The 14,348-nt window shown below is 51.8% G+C and overlaps 7 non-coding genes across 7 annotated transcripts; 3 read left to right on the top strand and 4 right to left on the bottom strand.

Moving 5' to 3' along the window:
• Positions 1-368: 368 nt before the first annotated feature.
• Trnag-gcc lies at positions 369-439 on the bottom strand. The gene has a single exon. It is a non-coding gene; the product is annotated as a tRNA-Gly (tRNA).
• A 1,362-nt stretch (positions 440-1,801) lies between these two features.
• On the bottom strand, positions 1,802-1,884 carry Trnal-cag. Its single transcript has one exon. It is a non-coding gene; the product is annotated as a tRNA-Leu (tRNA).
• Positions 1,885-2,326: 442 nt separating this feature from the next.
• On the top strand, positions 2,327-2,398 carry Trnad-guc. Its single transcript has one exon. It is a non-coding gene; the product is annotated as a tRNA-Asp (tRNA).
• Positions 2,399-3,062: 664 nt separating this feature from the next.
• On the top strand, positions 3,063-3,134 carry Trnag-ucc. Its single transcript has one exon. It is a non-coding gene; the product is annotated as a tRNA-Gly (tRNA).
• A 379-nt stretch (positions 3,135-3,513) lies between these two features.
• On the top strand, positions 3,514-3,585 carry Trnae-cuc. Its single transcript has one exon. It is a non-coding gene; the product is annotated as a tRNA-Glu (tRNA).
• Positions 3,586-12,031: 8,446 nt separating this feature from the next.
• On the bottom strand, positions 12,032-12,102 carry Trnag-gcc. Its single transcript has one exon. It is a non-coding gene; the product is annotated as a tRNA-Gly (tRNA).
• Positions 12,103-12,849: 747 nt separating this feature from the next.
• Positions 12,850-12,932, bottom strand: Trnal-cag. The gene has a single exon. It is a non-coding gene; the product is annotated as a tRNA-Leu (tRNA).
• Positions 12,933-14,348: the final 1,416 nt, after the last annotated feature.

Genomic DNA, 14,348 nt, shown 5'->3' with positions numbered 1-14,348 from the left:
CAGTACAGGGTCTGGGACTAGAGAGGTGTTTGAGGTCCCTGCCAAGAGAGGTTCACCAAGTAAGTGTCCATTGTGGGAGAGCCAGGCTGTGCGTGGACGGCACTGTGGAGTGGGAGGCTGGAGGTGTGGGGTATGAGTGACGAGGTCGAGTTATAAGAAAGGTGGAGGCACTGGATGGCGGCTGCGACTGTGTGCACACGGGAGGGTGAGTATGTGAGGTGGTTTGAAGAAGTGGAGTGGCAAGGCAGAGTTAAGGAGAGGAGTATAGGCTGATGGCCTGTCGCTGGTCCTGCTGTCACTGTGGCTGGGCCACCTGGGCATTGGGGACTGGGGCAGTGCGTGCATGAGGAGCAAAAGGGACTGGACTGTGCATGGGCCGGGAATCGAACCCGGGCCTCCCGCGTGGCAGGCGAGAATTCTACCACTGAACCACCCATGCCATGGTCAATATCGGAACCTGACTGCTGTCACAGCCTGGCTCTAGGACCAGCTAGCTCCTCTTTTTCCCTAACAGCTAGATGCCGGGCTTTGGCCCCATGGACCAAGCAGGCGAGCACGCCGACCAAGGACAGACTGAGGCTCGGCGGTTGAGGCGCGCCTCTCCTCACTCCTGGGACGCCTAGGTCCCACGTCAATACTGCCGCTCCCTGCTTGCCAGCCTAAGAGCTAACGCGCTAACGAACTTGCGGGCCGGTGGGTGGGTGGGCACCCGGGTGGCTGTGCGCGCAGCAAGGGCCGGCAGATGTGCCCTGGCGACAGCCACCAGCGCACAGAAGAAGCCTGGACGGGATCTCTCGGGTTTGTGTGGGCTCCTCTCCCCTCCATGCTGTCCCTGTCCACCTGGGACTGTGGTATTTATTAAACGTGGGCATTTTTGATTCGGTCTAATTTGGTTTGATTGGAGTCCTTCGTACCAGAGGCGGAGAAGAGGCTCTTCTTAACAGTTCAGGACCCCAACTTGTTTTTGTCCCACCTAAATTAACCATACCTAGAAACTGTCACAGATGATGCTAAGGGATTCATTTTCTAGAGCCACCGTTTTAAAATACTTCAAGTACTGTGGGCAATGAAGAGTGGTGCACTTTAGGTGGGATGTAAACAAAATAAAATGGCTATAAAGTAAGAAGAAGGAGGAGGAAGAGGAGGAGGACGAGGAGGAGTAGGAGGAGGAAGGAGAAGGAGGAGAAAAGAAGAAGAAGAAGAAGAAGAAGAAGAAGAAGAAGAAGAAGAAGAAGAAGAAGAAGAAGACGACGACGACGACGACGACGACGACGACGACGACGACGACGACGACGACGACGACGACGAAGAAGAAGAAGAAGAAGAAGAAGAAGAAGAAGAAGAAGAAGAAGAAGAAGAAGAAGAAGAAGAAGAAGAAGAAGACTGGACGAGCACAGCCCGAGAGGATGGGCGCGGAGGCGTCTCCCGCAGGAGCTGGAGGAGCAGGAACTAGCAGGAAACAGGTGGTGAGCTCAAGGGCCAGGCCAAGGAGTGCGGGTGTCGGGTCGGGGTGGATGAGGTCCTCTGTTGGCACTGGGCCGGCCGGCTGGGCTGGCACGGTGCTCAGGACCGGCCCCCACACGGACTCGAGCCATCTCCCCTCCCCGGAGATGGTTTTAGCAAGGCGTCCAGGACGCGCAGCAGCCGCTGCCCTCCAGAAACTGTCGAGTGTTGAGAGAAGGGCGCTACTTCAGGCTCCGGCATGTGAGGGAAGGATGCGGGCATGAGGGGAGTGTCGGCGGCGTGAGAGCTGCACGCACGAGTCTGTTGGGGTGGGAGCGGATGGCAAAAAAGGCAAGGTTGTCAGGAGTGGGATTCGAACCCACGCCTCCAGGGGAGACTGCGACCTGAACGCAGCGCCTTAGACCGCTCGGCCATCCTGACGGCGAGTGTGTCCGCGCACAGCTGACCTGGCGTGTCGGGGCGCCCGGGCTGGTGAGGGTCTGGTTGCTCAGGCAGCAGGCGTGGAGCGGCTTCCACCGCGTCCACATGGAGATGCTGCTAGGCGCCAAAGTCGCTCCTTGTCCCGGACCCGGTCCCGGTTCCTGTCCCGGAGCTGGTGAGGCTCCCCGCACCACCCCAGCTCACGCGCGGCCGCCCAGCAACTTCTCACGGGGCCAAGGACGGTACCAGCAGACGGGACGCGGTGGTCGCACAGGGCTGCGGGTCTGAGTCCTGGTGGGAGGGGCGTTCTGGCCGCGTCGGGGAGAATTTGGTGTTTGGTTCGGAGGTCGGCTGTGCTTCGGAGGGAGGGTGGCGGGCCAGCAAAGTGCCTCGGAGACGGGAGGCCGTCTCGGTGGCAGCGACGTCATTGTCCTCGTCGTTATCCTCGTTAGTATAGTGGTGAGTATCCCCGCCTGTCACGCGGGAGACCGGGGTTCGATTCCCCGACGGGGAGACACCAACCTTTTTGGCCCTTCGCTCAAATGCCAGAACAGTGGTCCCCTGGACCAAGACCTGCGCTCGGGCCTCCCACTGCCAGGCGGGCCCATACGCCTCCCGACCGGCAAGTACCCTGCCTGGCGCCTGGCCATGGACTCTGACGCCTGGGAACGCTCGCTCTTCTCCCCCCCCATCCCTCACGAGCCGTCGGGGCGGGGTCAGAGCCGGCGGCATGCGACCCTCAGTGCCTGAGCTACCGCTGTGCCAGGCGGCTCTGGGTGGTGACGTGACCGCTCGGTGTTGTCCCTACTGCTCCCTGGCTCCTGTGGCCCTCGTTGCGTGAGCTGCCCTGGCCGGACCCAGGACAGCGGGTTGCTGAAGTCAGGAGGCGAGAGCGCCGCGCAGCACAGGCGTGTGCGTGAGAGAAGCGCGGGTGGCATGGGATGGAAAGGAACAACGTGCGCTCGGCGGCGGAGGCCCGGATAGGGTTGGTGTGGGTGTCGGTGTAGGTGTAGGCTTCGGCTTTGACTTTGAGGTCGGAGCAGTGGTGGGAAGACCTGGCTTTGACTTTGAGGTCGGGGCAGTGGTGGGAAGACCTGGTAGGCGACTGCAACATCGTCGCCATCCGCTGACTGGTGAGAGTTCCCGGAGTTGTCTGTGTGCCCAGTCGTGGCTGTGCAGCGTTGGTGGTATAGTGGTGAGCATAGCTGCCTTCCAAGCAGTTGACCCGGGTTCGACTCCCGGCCAACGCACGGTACTTCCTTTTGCCAATATTCAGGGCCCACAGTGGCCCTGTCCTCCAGTGCCTGCCCAGAGACTGCTCGGCGGGCCGAACGACCACACAATAGGAGGAGGCTATACACCTTTTGAGAGGGTGGCGAGCTGGAGGAGAACTGTCAGGGCTAGGCGTCATCCCGGGAAGTGGCGCCCGGCTTGCTGGAGAAGCGACAGAAGTCACAGGGCACCGGGCAGCTAGCAGGGCAGGGAGGGAACGGGCAGGGCCAGGGGGCACGGGCAGGCGCCGATCGATCGCATGGGCGACGAATGCCAGCCGCGTATTGCAACTGGGGCGAGCGGCTGGCTGAGATTCTGCTGCCGGCCAGAGACGAGAACCGTCGGAGTGTGCCCACCTCCCTGGTGGTCTAGTGGTTAGGATTCGGCGTTCTCACCGCCGCGGCCTGGGTTCGATTCCCGGTCAGGGAAGTTTCTCTATTTCCTCTCTGAAACTTTGCCTCCCTACACCTCGCGCATTTCTTGACACCTACCCTGCCCTGCAAGGGTGGCCCCACTATTCCCACCTCTCCTTTCTTACCTTTTGCCCAACAGCGTCGCCGCCAGACCCTGCTGGTCTGCTCCACTCATACACCCTCCCTAGCAACCCAACAGCCTACAGCCTCACCCGCGCTCCCTACCCGCACACTAACCAAACTTTTCCTAGTATCCCACTCACGCCCACCCTCTCTTTTCCTGCACACACAATTCCTCAGCGCCTGTCCGGCTAAGCTCTGTTGCGGCCCGATAAAACCAGCCACTATCACACGGACCACACACACACACACACACACACACACACACACACACACACCCCGCCATGCAACGCTCCTGCTCAAGCTCCCGACCCATTCATGGAGCCCACGGTGTCTCCACCTCACTCTATCGCCTGCTCTTAGGTCTCCGAGAAACCGTGTAGTTCGCCCCACCTGCCACACCTGCATCACACGCTCCCTGGGACCTTTCCCCTGCTCTTCACAACTGAGCTCCGACTTCAAACAAATGCAGGGATTCTTTGCAGTCTACAGTGTGTGTCTGTGTGTGTGTGTGTGTGTGTGTGTGTGTGTGTGTGTGTGAGCCTGGGAATGTATGTATGTATGTATGTATGTATGTATGTATGTATATGTATGCATGCGTATCTTGCAAACTCCAGGGTCTCTAAGTAATCATTTATGGTAGCATGGATCGGGAGGAGAGCGCGTGTCGGCCGTGGGTGGGGGTGCTCTGTGGGGTGGTGTTGATTCCGTGCTGATAACAGACAGGGTGGAAGCCGAAAGCACCTGGTGTGGTTACTAAGCTTCCGCAGCGGTGCAGGGCGGACAGTGCGCCACCCCAGGCCCGATTTCCTCGAAAGCCCCCAGAGCGGCTTGCTTGAGTTGAGGCCAAGCCTGGCTGTTTTAAGGGCGCTGTTTCTGCGGCTCCTTGTGTGCGCTGGCAAGCAGTGCAGGTGCGGGTGTGAGTCGGGAAATTGAAGCAGAACCTCTGTTCACCTACGGGGGACGGAATGGGAGGGGAGGACAAACACGCAATTCTCCCACCCGACCTCAACCCAGTACCGCCTTGAAGCCTTCCCAATAGAGGACACGGAGAGACACTCGTGTCGAGCTGGATCTGGCAAGGGTCTGTCCAGCAAGCTGCCGGGCCAGTTGTGTGGCTCCCATGAGACGGCCATGGGAAAGACACCAGACAAGCCTAAGCTAGCAGGTGTGCGAATGGGGCCGTGGAATGCCAAAGGCAAGGATCCACGCTTGCCTCAGTGCTCCCTGGTTTGCTGTCAGCTCAGCCCTTCTGACTGGGAAAAGGGACTCTGCTTGAAGAAAAGGTCTCTCTAGCATGTGCCTGGGATGAATGAACCATCCAATGATTGCTGAGGGACAGACAGCACACAGAGTGGAGGGATGGTGGTTGGGGTGCAGGAGCAGAGCCTGGGTGGTTGTGGCCAGGGGCCTGCCATCCTTGGGCAGGTTGCTCTGAGGTGTAGGGCAGCAGGCTGAGCAAACCAGGTGGGAGCACTCCCCCACCGACAGCTACCTACTGCATCAGTTCCTGCCTCTGCTTTCCTACCGGGGCTGCCCTCTGTGAGGGACTTAGGAGCCTAAGAAACCAACACTTCTCTGTCCAAGCTGCTTTTGGTCGTGGTGTTTGATGGCACCAATCCCAAGCCTAACTCAGACTGAAACTGGTTCCAGGAGTGGGGTATTGCTGGGACAGAGCCCATCCCATTCGGGATTAAAAGGAGCTCTTGGGGATGAACAAGAAAGGAATGGTTATGGTTCAATAAATGACTGGCTTGTGTGCTGCGTTGGCGCAGGGTCAACCGTGCTGCTTGTTTCTGGAGAACTCGACAAAACCCTGCACTCATCTGGGAAGAGAGACTCTCAATTGAGGAGATGACTCCAAGAGATGACGAGTGGTCTTATTTTTTCTTTTTAAAAATTGATATTCAGTGAGCTCTTCATTTTTCTCTGCTCTCCCCCTGCCTCTCTCTTCCCCCTAAGCCCTCCCCCAAAGTCCCCATGATCCCAATTTACTCAGGAGATCTTGTCTTTTTCTACTGTCTACTTCCAATATAGATTAGATATCTATGTAAGTCTCTCTTAGTGTCCTCATTGTTGTCTAAGGTCTCTGAGATTGTGGTTTGTAGGCTGGCTTTCTTTGCTTTATGTTTTAAAAACACCTACAAGTGAACACATGTGATACTTATCTTTCTTGTCTTGGTTACCTCACTCAAAATAACGTTTTCTAGCTCCATCCATTTTCTTGCAAAATTCAAGCTGTCCTGTTTTTTGTTTTGTTTTGTTTTGTTTGTTTTGGGTTTTTTATTTGTTTGTTTTTCTGCTGTGTAGTACTCCATTGTGTAAATGTACCACATTTTCCTTACCCATTCTTTGGTCGAGGGGCATTTAGGTTGTGTCTAGATTCTGGCTATGACAAACAAAGCGGCTATGACCAAACATAGTTGAGCACATGTCCTTGTGGCATGATTAGCATCCTTTAGACGTGTACCCAAAAGTGGTATTACTGGGTCTTGTGGAAGGTTGATTCCTAATTTTCTGAGAAATGGCCACACTGACATCCAAAGGGCTATACCAGCTTGCATTCCCACCAGCAATGCAGAAGCGTTCTCTTTTCCCTACAACCTCTCCAGCATAAGTTGTCATCAGTGTTTTTGATCTTAGCCGTTCTTTCAGTTGTAAGATGGAAACTCAGAGTTGTTTTTATTTGCATTTCTCTGATGACTAAGGACGTTGAACATTTCCTTAAGTGTCTTTCAGCCATTTTAGATTGCTCCGTTGAGAGTTCTCTGTTTAGGTCTTTACTCCATTTTTTATTGGATTATGTGTTGTTTTGGTGTCCAATCTCTTGAGTCCTTTGTATATTTTGAAGATCAGACCTCTGTCCAGTGTGGTGTTGTTGACAATCTTTTCCAATTGTGTAGGCTGTCATTTTGTCTTGTTGACCGCGTCCTTTGCTTTACAGAAGCTTTTCAGTTTCAGGAGGTCCCATTTATTAATTGTTTCTCTCAGTGACTGTGCTGCTGGGGTTCTATTTAGGAAGTGGTTCCCTGTGCCAATGCGTTCAAGTGTACTTCCCTCTTTCTCTTCTGTAAGGTTCAGTGTGGCCAGCTTTATGTTGAGGTCTTTGATCCATTTGGACTTGAGTTTTGTGCATGGTGATATCCAGTTATGCCAGCAACACTTGATAAATATGCTTTCTTTTCCATTTGAGGTTTTTTGCTTCCTTGTCAAAAGATGATGGGTCTTTAATCGCACATGTAGGGTATTATCTTGATTCACAAGTGGTGTGGGAGGGCACATGAAGGGAGGAGGTGGGTAGTGGTCTAATGTAGTGAAGAGCTGCGGGCAGGCCTGCTTTTCATTCTGCCTGGATCCCACACGGTTAGCTTTACACCCGAAATAACAACACTCAAACTGTATTCATTCAAACACTGCCTGGCCCATTAGTTTCAGCCTCTTATTAGCTAATTCTCACATATCTTGCTTTAACCCATATCTAATAATCTATGTAACAAAACGAGTGGTGTCTTACCGGGAAAGATTCAGCATGTCTGACCTGGCAGCTGGCTCTATCGCGTCTGACCCAGGGAGGAGAGGCATACTAACTTCCCTTCTTCCCAGCATTCTGTTCTGTCTACTCCACCCACCTAAGGGATGGCCTATCAAATGGGCCAAGGCAGTTTCTTTTTTAACCAATGAGAGTCCTCCATCATTTCCCTCTTTTCTGTTTAAGCAAAAAAAGAAGGCTTTAACTTTAACATAGCAAAATTACATAAACAAAACAGATATCAAGTAAGAATTACAGTTACAATATTTATATCTATTTTATCTTTTATCATATCTAAGGAAACCCATAACTTTCTATCTATATTTCAACTCCACCAAAGACTCCATAAGGATATAATATTACCTAAGTAAACAAGAAATAAGCAACTTCCAAACTCTAGAAATGACAGAGACAACTCGCTGCCTGGACAGTCACCCAAAGTTCCTCTCTACCGTTGGGGCATCCATCTTCAGCCTACAGGCCCATAGTTTCCAGCAGACATTTCCATGAAGCAGTAAATTTCAAAGACAGTTCAGTCACTATCTGCTGTTTCCTGCAGAATGTCTTGCAGACTCTTTCATGAATCAGGAACCCTGAAAGACCATCTCACCTTTAGGCAAGTTCAGCAATCCTCTCTCTGCGGGTTCTTTGTGTCCAGTCTATGCATCAGTCCAGGCAAGAGCAGTTTCTTGCCCAAATGGCTATCAAACTCAATAAGGAGCCTCTTCAATGCCCATCTTCCTCTTGAAGTATATTGGTGCTGCCAGGAGCAGATGTGTCTCATTGTCATGAAAAGCTCTAAGTTATTAAAACATTAAATGCCATATTCTGTAGTCTTTCAAAAATATAAAGAATGCCTATCTAACTGAAAAATATCTTTATATATCTAGAAAATCTAATTAACATGACTACAAGCTTGACTATTATCAATGATTATCCATTAACAACCTATATTTCCTAATTATACATTACATTTTTAAATAAACTGCATAATCACAATACCTTAATCAAGAGCAGAAATACATATACATATAACAAAATTGACCTTAAAATCCATACCAATGCAAATTATTCATATCTATATCATATCCCACTTTAAATGTAAAAGAACATTTATAAACAATATTTGGGAATATGGACATAGTTATTTCTCTCCAAACTGCTTCCTGCTGAATGGGGATGCTGTTAATCAGATCTTTCATGGTGTAACCTGTGTGCCAGGTTCATCTCAGTCATCAGTTGGGTGAAGTAATTTTCTGAAGGTGTTCACAGCAACCTTTCAGGAGGGCGTGGTCTATCATACCATATTGGGATAGAAGCAATCCACAGGGTCTGATTTTCTGTAAAAACAAAAGTAGAATCTCTTTTCCAAAGTATCATATCCTTAGATGCAAATACTGAAGTCAAGGTATTTTCAAAATATCTATGTTGGATTAGTTCAGCAACATTTGTAAACAAATATCTTTTAGAAGCTGTTGCTCCTTCCTTAGCATTCAAACAATTCAAAGAGAGCATAATAGTATACAGTATCAAGATTCTCTGTGTATTTTCCATCTTTGTTCAGCTTTGTTTTAACCTCTATTTCTTTTATTTTTACTTGTATTTTTTGAGACAGGTTCTCTGTATATTTTTGTCCTGGAATAACTCTGTAGACCAGGCTGTCCTTGAACTCTCAGAGATTCCTCTGTCTCTATCTCCAAGGCATTGAGATTAAAGGTGTGTCCTGCCACACCTTGAAGTCACAGAGGTCAATCTACCTCTGCCTCCCAAGTGTTCTGCCTCCCAAGTGTTGGGATTAAAGGTATGTACCACCAAACCCAACTACTCTCTTTATTTTTTCTTTGTTTTTTTTTTACTTTTAAAAGCTTTAAACTTTAGCCTGCATATATTTTTAACACATTGTAAACCACTTAGACATTTTATTCGACTTTGAATCTTTCTTTTACTGTATATCTCTCTTTTTTGTGACCATATGAGTCTTTAATTTACCAAACAATATCGGTAAGACTAAAGCCGTGAGTTTGACAGCTGGATACAGCCCATTTCTTAGCTTTCTGGGATTCCAGGCTTGTGGCTGAGATACTGACCAGAGCCCTGTTCATTGCCACAATTCTACAGTGTTTCAAGGTCCCATCCAGCAAGCAAGCTGCAGCATTCTGCTCAGAGACCACACTCTGTCGGACTGCCTGCCTGAAAGAGTCAGAATTTGCCCTGGCAGGATGGCCCAGAAAGCCGGCATTTTAAAACGGCACAGCTTTGTTCCTGCTATGGCTAAAACCCGAAAAACACGCGTTCAGCTTTTCATCAACACCATTTAAGCGTTTCGTGGCAGGACTTCTTAAGAGAGCTGCAGGGTTTTGCAGCTAAAGCTAAGTCAGAAAGCCTCTCTTAGATGAGAGTGTTTGCTTGCCTCTAGCAAGCAGAGCCAAACCCGAGAAATTGCTGCTACCAAGAAAACATGCTTTACTCTATTCTTTCCCAAGCTTTCTCAGGCTTTCTGTGGATTCAGTTATCCACGTCGGGGCACCATTCTGTAGTAATGAGGCAAGCAGGTCTGCTTTTTGTCCCACCCGGATCCCCGCCGCCTGGCTAGTTTATGCCCCAAAATAACAACACACAAACTGTATTCATTTAAACACTGCCTGGCACATTAGTTCCAGCCTCTTATTGTCTAATTCTCACATCTTGATTAACCCATTTCTAATAATCTGTGTAGCACCACGAAGTGGTGTCTTACCAGGAAAGATTCAGCATGTCTGACCTGGCGGCAGGCTCCATCGCATCTGTCTCAGAGAGGAGAGACATGGTGATTGCCCAAGGCATCTCACCTCACTCCCAGCATCCTGTTCTGTCTACTCCACCAACATATGTTCTAACCTATCAGACCAAGTAGTTTCTTTATTAATTAACCAGTGAAATCATCACATAGATAGAAGACACACCTACATCAGTCTAACACTGGATAAGAGAGCCAGTAAGTAACCCTCATGCCAGTCCTCTGATCCAATGCCTGCCTCCAGGCCTCTCACCCCACCCTGCTTACAAGCCCCAAACCCTTGACCCCTGACCCCCATGAGCTCCATCCCCACCTTCCCCATCTATCCCCACTTCCACCAGTGTGGCATTAAGGTCGCCTAGGAAGAAATAAAACCGTCTTATCTCAAGGTGACTCTAAGTCACACATTTGATCTGAATATGACACGATCCTGGTCCCTACTCAGAAATAAATGTGCAGGAACCATAGCAGGTGGTCCTAGGACCTGCTAGCGGAGATCAGGCTGCCTCTGCTCCTATCCATTTCCAACTCCCCCTCTTTTCAACGCCTCCATACCCCACCACCACCACCACCACCACCACCACCACCACAACCACCACCACCACCACCACCTCCACCACCACCACCTCCACCACCACCACCACCACCACCACCACCACCACCACCACCACCACCACCACCAGCAGCAGCAGCAGCAGCAGTAGCAGCAGCAGCAGCTTCCAGGGTAAAAGCCCCATCTCCAAGCACCAACATTGGGTCTCTCTTGCTCTTGTTTCGCTTCCTTGTTTGAGCTGTGACAGCTGACAGCAGTCAACTTAAGTGCTCCACTTGGTTCTGTTCCTGGATTCTCTTTAGAAAAAAGAAAACAAGCTGAGGTGGTCAAGACCACTCCCACTCGCCTTTGTTCAGGCTGGTCAAGGACTGAGGGATGGCGGAGATCGTATCCTGTGGCAAGACAGGCCCTTTCTCTGCCGCTGGGCGGTGGATGAGTCCTGTGACAGATGAGTGAATGTTTTCCTTCGTGGTACCGACCTCAGTTGAGCACAAAGAGGATTAAAACTGCAGGAAGGGACACACGGTGTAAGGCTTGGGAGGCTGGAAAGGTACTCAACAAATAGTCTGGGACACCCTGAGCTCTCTGGAGCAGGCTTTGAGCCTTGCCGGTCAATCAGGCCTGGAAAAAGAAGCTCCCTGGACAGAAGACTTGCCCAATGAGTAGCCTGCGCGAGTCTAGGTCTCAGAGGGGCCAGGGGTCAGTGCAGGACATGCGACAAAGAGCCATCTTGGCCCAGGAGGACCTCGATGGAGTTGAGCATGTTTGTGCCTCTGTAGTCTGCACGGTATCGGCTTCTCTGCGATTGTGTTTGTGTGTGTGTGTGTGTGTGTGTGTGTGTGTGTGTGTGTGTGTGTGTTTCTGGTGGGTGTGGTTGTTTGTGTGTGGGGGAGAGACAGACAGACAGAGAGAAAAAGAGAGAGAGAGAGAGAGAGAGAGAGAGAGACATGCTGCCGGGGAGCTCTGAAGCTCTCTGGGCTTCCCAAGAATTGCTGTAGGCGAAGGATTAGTAGAGAGAAGGCACCTGGTCCCCTGAGGAACTGTCCCTTGGCAAAGGAGGCAGTACAGGGTCTGGTGTTTGAGGTCCAGGCCAAGAGAGGTTCACCAAGTAAGTGTCCATTGTGGGAGAGCCAGGCTGTGCGTGGACGGCACTGTGGAGTGAGAGGCCGGCGGTGTGGGGTGTGAGTGACTCGGAGTCGAGTTATAAGAAAGGTGGAGGCGCTGGATGGCGGCTGCGACTGTGTGCACGTGGGAGGGTGAGTATGTGAGGTGGTTGGAAGAAGTGGAGTGGTAAGGCAGCTGTAGTAGAGAGATGGTTAGGGCTGGTCATGGCGTCTGAGTTGAGGAGAGAGGACTAGGCTGTTGGACTGTGGCTGGATAAGTGGTAAGCTGCTGTCGCTGTGGCTGGGCAAGAGATGTCCTGTGCACCCTGGGCATTGGGGACTGGGGCAGTGCGTGCATGAGGAGCAAAAGGGACTGGACTGTGCATGGGCCGGGAATCGAACCCGGGCCTCCCGCGTGGCAGGCGAGAATTCTACCACTGAACCACCCATGCCATGATCTAGGGAATTACCTGACTGCTGTCACAGCCTGGGTCCACGACCAGCTAGCTCCTCTTTTCCCCTGACAGCCCCATGGACCAAGCAGGCAAGCCTGCCGAGCAAGGACAGGAGAGTCCCGGGACCAGACTGAGGCTCGGCACCTGCGCTGCGCCTCTCCGCTCTCCAGGTCGCCTAAGTCCCACCTCAACCCTGCCTCTCCCTGCGTGCAAGCCGAGGAGCTAGAGTTCAAGCGTCTTGCGGGCCGGCGGGTGGGCGTGCACCCGGGTGGCTGTGCGCGCAGCAAGGGCGGGCAGGTGTGCGTTGGCGACGGCCACCTGCGCACAGAAGAAGCCTGGACAAGCACAGCCCGAGTGGATGGGCCCGGGGGGCGTCTCCCACAGGAGCTGGAGGAACAGGAATGAGCAAGAAAGAGGTGGTGAGCGCTAGGGCCAGGCCAAGGAGTGCGGGTGTCGCGTCGGGGTGGACGAGGTCCTCTGCTGGCACCGGGCGGCCGGCTGGGCTGGCACGGTGCTCAGGACCGGCCCCCACACGGACTCGAGCCTCTCCCTCCCCGGAGGTGGCTTTAGCAAGGCGTCAAGCATGCGCAGCAGCCGCTGCCCTCCAGTAACTGACCTCCAGGTTCAGGAGTGTGAGGGAAGGATGTGGGTGTGAGGGGAGTGTCGGCAGCATCAGAGCGGCGTGGGAAGAGGGGCACACACGTGTCTGTTGGGGTGAGAGCGGGTGGCAAAAAAAGATGGAGCTGTCAGGAGTGGGATTTGAACCCACGCCTCCAGGGGAGACTGCGACCTGAACGCAGCGCCTTAGACCGCTCGGCCATCCTGACGGCGAGTGTGTCCGCGCACAGCTGACCTGGCGTGTCGGGGCGCCCGGTCTGGTGCGGGTCTGGGTGCTCAGGCAGCAGGCGTGGAGCGGCTTCCACTGCGTCCACATCGAGATGCTGCTAGGCGCCAAAGTCGCTCCTTGTCCCGGACCCGGTCCCGGTTCCTGTCCCGGAGCTGGTGAGGCTCCCCGCACCACCCCAGCTCACGCGCGGCAGCCCAGCAACTTCTCACGGGGCCAAGGACGGTACCAGCAGGCTGTACGCTTTGGTCGCACTGGGCGGCGGGTCCGCGTCCTGGTGGGAGGGGCGTTCTGGCCGCGTCGCAAAGACTTTGGTTTTCGGTGCGGAGGTCGGCCCTGCTTCGGAGGGAGGGTGTCAGGCCAGCGAAGCTCGTCGGAGATGGCCGGCTGTCTGGGTGGCGACGACTGCGTCATTCTCGTTGTCATCGTCGTTGTCGTCATCATCCTGATTAGTATAGCGGTGATTATGCCCACATATCACGGGGGATCTCAGGGTTCGATTCCCCGACGTGGATACATACCATCCTTTCTGTTTAAAAATCACCAAGGAGTGAACACACGTGATACTTGTCTTTCTCTGTCTGGGTACCTACTCAAAAATAACGTTTTCTAGCTCCATCCATTTTCCTGCAAAATTCAAGCTGTCGTGGGTTTTTTGTTTTGTTTTGTTTTGTTTGTTTGTTTTGGGTTTTTTATTTGTTTGTTATTCTGCTGTGTAGTACTCCATTTTGTAAATGTACCACATTTTCCTTACCCCATTCTTCGGTCAAATGGCATTTAGGTTGTGTCCAGGTTCTGGCTATGACAAACAAAGCGGCTATGAACAAACATACTTGAACACATGTCATTGTGGCACGATTGAGCATCCTTTGGACACATTCCCAAAAGTAATATTACTGGGTCTTGTGGAAGGTTGATTCCTAATTTTCTGAGAAATGGCCACACTGACATCCAAAGGGCTATACCAGCTTGCATTCCCACCAGCAATGCAGAAGTGTTCTCTTTTCCCTACAACCTCTCCAGCATAAGTTGTCATCAGTGTTTTTGATCTTAGCCGTTCTTTCAGTTGTAAGATGGAAACTCAGAGTTGTTTTGACTTGCATTTCTCTGATGACTAAGGACATTGAACAATTCCTTAAGTGTCTTTTAGCCATTTTAGATTCCTCTGTTGAGAGTTCTCTGTTTAGGTCTTTACTCCATTTTTCTGATTGGACTATGTGCTGTTTTGGTGTCCAATCTCTTGAGTTCTTTGGATATTTTGGAGATGAAACCTCTGTCTGGTGTGGTGTTGTTGACAATCTTTTCCAATTGTGTAGGCTGTCATTTTGTCTTGTTGACCATGTCCTTTGCTTTACAGAAGCTTTTCAGTTTCAAGAGGTACCATTTATTAATTGCTTTT

This window comes from Arvicola amphibius, chromosome 12 (genome assembly GCF_903992535.2).
Source record: "Arvicola amphibius chromosome 12, mArvAmp1.2, whole genome shotgun sequence".
NCBI lineage: Eukaryota > Metazoa > Chordata > Mammalia > Rodentia > Cricetidae > Arvicola > Arvicola amphibius.
This window is presented reverse-complemented; position numbering and strand designations above follow the sequence as displayed.